Below are 4,268 nucleotides of genomic sequence, written 5' to 3'. Positions count from 1 at the left end.
CTTCCTAGAAATAGAGGGCATAAATCTGAATTATACAAAGCTGCCAAGAGGAGGCAATAGGAGATTTTGCGTTGAAAACTTACACAAATTGGTTATTACGGGGAGCCTCCCAGATGGCGTTTAGGGATAATTTCTCATTATTATAGATATCGAATTAACTCGAGTGTTAAGAGAAACTATTCTTACTGGTCCCTGAAGATAGATATAAATAAAGAAATTTCGCTCACTTTCCATTCATTGTAACATTATTCATTTTCTCAATGTACGGATTATTCCAAAGAATTAGAAAAACACCCAAGAATCCTTTATGTATTCTTAACCTTTATTTTGAGTGCTAAAAACAATGGAGCAGAAAGGAGAATTCCAATGAATCACACTATGAACAATGTTTGATAGCAATGGTAATGAATCAATTTATGTCACAGCCATCAAGTTCGAAATCTGAATATATGAGAGGCTTGCAGATATGTATTTGCTGAAATGTATTTCAGATGAATGATTGAAGCTTAATAAAAATCAGACCTTTATATACTACTTGATGATTCTCTTAACCTGATGCCGAGTCAAACGTCCTCCGCCTCTTCTTCCTCAATCCTGTCGAACAAGGAGAGGAAGCGCGCCATAATTTCAGGATTCTTTTTGAACTTGCGAACGAAGTTATCCTTCCTCTCCTGCGTAAGGGGGTCCTCCCAGATGGTGTGGGCGGTGATGCTCCGCCTCGGGTCCAAATTCTTTTCGGTTTCGGATGATTCGGCGGACTGACTCGACGGACTCTCATTCTGGATGTCTTCGTTGGCACCGACGAGCGTCGGCAGATAAGCCATTGCCCAGAAGCAAGCGTACAGATGTTTGCTCTCGTACTCGTCCACGAGCTCCTCTCTGGTGAATGGCATGGCCAGTCCCCCAGCTTCCATGACGTTCTTGAAGGACGCGTAGTACGTGTCTAAGTAGTACTCGAGATTCGCTTCTCTGTCGTGGTAGGATAAGCTGTGGTAAAAGAACATTTTGAGGTCTATGGCTAAGGACGCCTGTCGAAAGAGATCCAGATTTATGAGCATCACCTCGGCTGGGTTTCCTATGGCGTCGTATCTGGAAATCAAATTTCATAAGTACGTATTTCAAGGGCACATTCATATTTTGAATAAAATAGTCACTGACTATAGCAAATTATCTTTTATAGAGCAACGATATGTGGGTGAACAAGGAAGTTATTTAATTTTGTTTAAGCGTTGTCATTTATTTTTATCTTTTTACTAAAAACAATATGTGCATTTCATTATTAAGCCTGAACCCAGTCCTACATAACAGCATTACTGAACCGATGCAATTCATTTATTTCTATTAACCTGTAATATTTTAATGGACTTGGCTTCTAGACCTGCAAAGGAATGATAAAATGAAATGGGCAGCTAAACACTATTAAAAATGTATTATATTTCAACTGTTTGTAGGAAAATAACATGCAAAAATTATTGCTACTAATTCTAAACGATCAAGATTACAGAAGCATCTTACCTAAAGAGCATGTTGTTATTCCAGCAGTCGCCGTGACATACAACAGCAAACCGAGTGTTGTAATTCAACTGCTTCATCATCAGCTCAAAGGCTCTGGGTTTCAAGCTTTCAAGCCAGTCTACTGCCTTCTCGTAGTTGCCTATGTCCCTCAAGACAGCCAGCGTCTTTTCAATGTATCTGTTTAAGATAATTTTTGATAGCTGCATGGTCTCTTTAGTAATGTCAAAGCAGTCTTTATGTAGTATGGAAAACTTAGCTTCCAAATCCTCGTAGCCGTCTGTCACCTGCAACAGGAGGGGGAAGACGCGTGCAGCTTCGCTAACTCCTTCAGCACCAGAGTGGTGTGTGCCTTGTCAAAGACCTTCTGTCGACTGTAGATTTGGAAGCCGCAACATCTCAGGTCCTGCAGATAGATCACCTCCTTCTCAGGTCCACACGTAGCATAGTAACATTTGGGCACTCTGAGGGGTTTCAGGCCTAAGGAGGTCATCTCAGAGTTCAGAAGAGGAATAAGCTCTTGGTACACCTCTGCCTCTTTGACAAAAGCGAAGTGGATGCTGTCATGAAGAACTACTGTTGGCTGGGGAATCCCAAGTTTCGCTACGAATGAATTTGTAGATTCTACGTCGTTGAGATGGTACTTGACCTCAACACTGGTCACAATATGAGTGTAGTTGTCTCCTTTCGTGGGAAAGTCTTGTAGTGACCAAGAGATCAATTGTGCGTCTGAGCCTTCGGCATTCTTCAGAGCTGCTTGGATATTCTCGTCTGTTATCAGGGTATTTTTCACTGCCGATTTTACGACTTGAGAGTTTCCCACTGCAACATAGGAAAGATGAACCATAAATAAGTTTCAGTTTAATTCTTTAGTTCTAAAAATGCATCTGTTATTGTAAGAAACTAATTCAACAGTCTCATCAATAAGATCTTTTAAAATGTTGCCTAGTATATGTTTTGAGACACAACAGTAGATAAATAACAATTGATTAATACTAAGTCCGCATATTTTGAAAACCGTTCACACGCCTCTGGGGTTGAGACTTACTTGGAATTACGATGAACGTATTGTTCATTTTCCTTCTAAAGGATGCTCAATAATAATTACATTTCTAATTCTCGTCTTAGGTAAAACACTAGTGAATGGTTTTCTGTAAAGGCATTAGTGTTGGAATTAGCATGCATACGCGTACGCGAACGAGCGGTATTGTACACACACACACACACACACACACACACACACACACACACACACACATATATATATATATATATATATATATATATATATATATATATATATATATATATATATATATATATATTTAGAATGGAGCAAGAAGCGTTGAAAGGTTACGAAATATGGCGATACAAACTGTCAAAAGAGTAGCTAAATGGTATAGCAATGTTGAGAGACATGAGAATTGTAGGGTGATGAAAAGTGTATAATACAGAATTCTATAAAGGAGGAGGAGGGAATACCTAGAAAATGATGGATAAATGATGCAAAAGAGGTATTAGGTCTCAGAGGCGAACTGTGCCACTTTAGTGGCCATGGCAAATAATTTTGAGCGGTCCTATTTTATGACGTGATAAGCGTCATAAAATGTTAGAAAAGAGTTCTGCAACATTTTCAGATTATTTATTTAGCTTAGAGTTATAGGATGTCTTAAAATGTATGTTCAGATTTCGCATAAAATAATTTTAAAATTAATATAACGTAGAAGTAAAGAGAGAGATTAACTTTGTCTGTTCCAAGATAGAATTATTTCCACAACTTGTCATCACCTCAGATTAAGAGATCTCGAGATCTCCATTGTGTTTTGGATACATATCATCACGACTGATAAGGGACTTCTGTTTGGAACATGTAGAGAGCATGCTACATGGCTGGTTTCAGACACGTACTTCTTTGTCAATAATCATGTGGAGATTTTACGATTTTTCTGTAAAGTTATGTCATATTAGAAGCTTCTAGAAGAATTCCACCCTCTTTTGCAAGTCCAAAACGTTTTGTGCGAGATCTACTTCAGCTCCCGTACAAGGAAAGAGGTTCATTACAGGCTTTAAATCCATGGTTCAGACATCTCTCTCTCTCTCTCTCTCTCTCTCTCTCTCTCTCTCTCTCTCTCGCCATACTTGATATTAACGTAACATAAAGATTTTATACACAATCATTGGTCACACGTAACTTTTAGATTTCGGAATTCTTGGAGTTATTTAATATTATTTAGTGCTTTTTGTGGAATCTGAACGAAACATTGTACAAGTGTGTAACGGCACCTTTTCTTTTGCGAAATATTGTGAATTGGTGAAATTGTGAAACAAGCTGCAGCAGAAAGAAAATTGGTACTAAGATAAAGTGTGTTATTGAATATTTATTAGTTGCAACTAATAGTTACAATGGTTTGGTGAAACTTTAAATTTTTACACATTGCAAATTTTGTGTTTTGTGTTTGTTTCATTTTTTTTATTGAAATGAAATTTTTGTGCATTTATCCATTTTCTTATTGAAGTGTGTGTTTTTGAGTAGTGCTTTTTACAATTTTGGTATTTTCCACATTTTTCTGTGGTTTCATTTGCATTCACAATTTGATTAACTTAGTTATTTTCAATAATTAATCATTGCATATTTAATTGAAATTAAAACTTGTGAATTAATTTGCATTTACTTAGAATTCTTTTCAAATTTCATTGTTGTTTAGCACTTGTGAATTAATTTCCAAATTTTAATTATTGCCTAACACTTTTGAATT

General features: G+C 37.0%; 1 pseudogene; it reads right to left on the bottom strand.

Moving 5' to 3' along the window:
* Window positions 1-301: 301 nt before the first annotated feature.
* Window positions 302-4,268, bottom strand: part of LOC135225764 (uncharacterized) — an 86,242-nt pseudogene continuing 82,275 nt past the window's right edge.

This window comes from Macrobrachium nipponense, chromosome 13, assembly GCF_015104395.2.
Source record: "Macrobrachium nipponense isolate FS-2020 chromosome 13, ASM1510439v2, whole genome shotgun sequence".
In the NCBI taxonomy this organism is placed as follows: domain Eukaryota; kingdom Metazoa; phylum Arthropoda; class Malacostraca; order Decapoda; family Palaemonidae; genus Macrobrachium; species Macrobrachium nipponense.
This window is presented reverse-complemented; position numbering and strand designations above follow the sequence as displayed.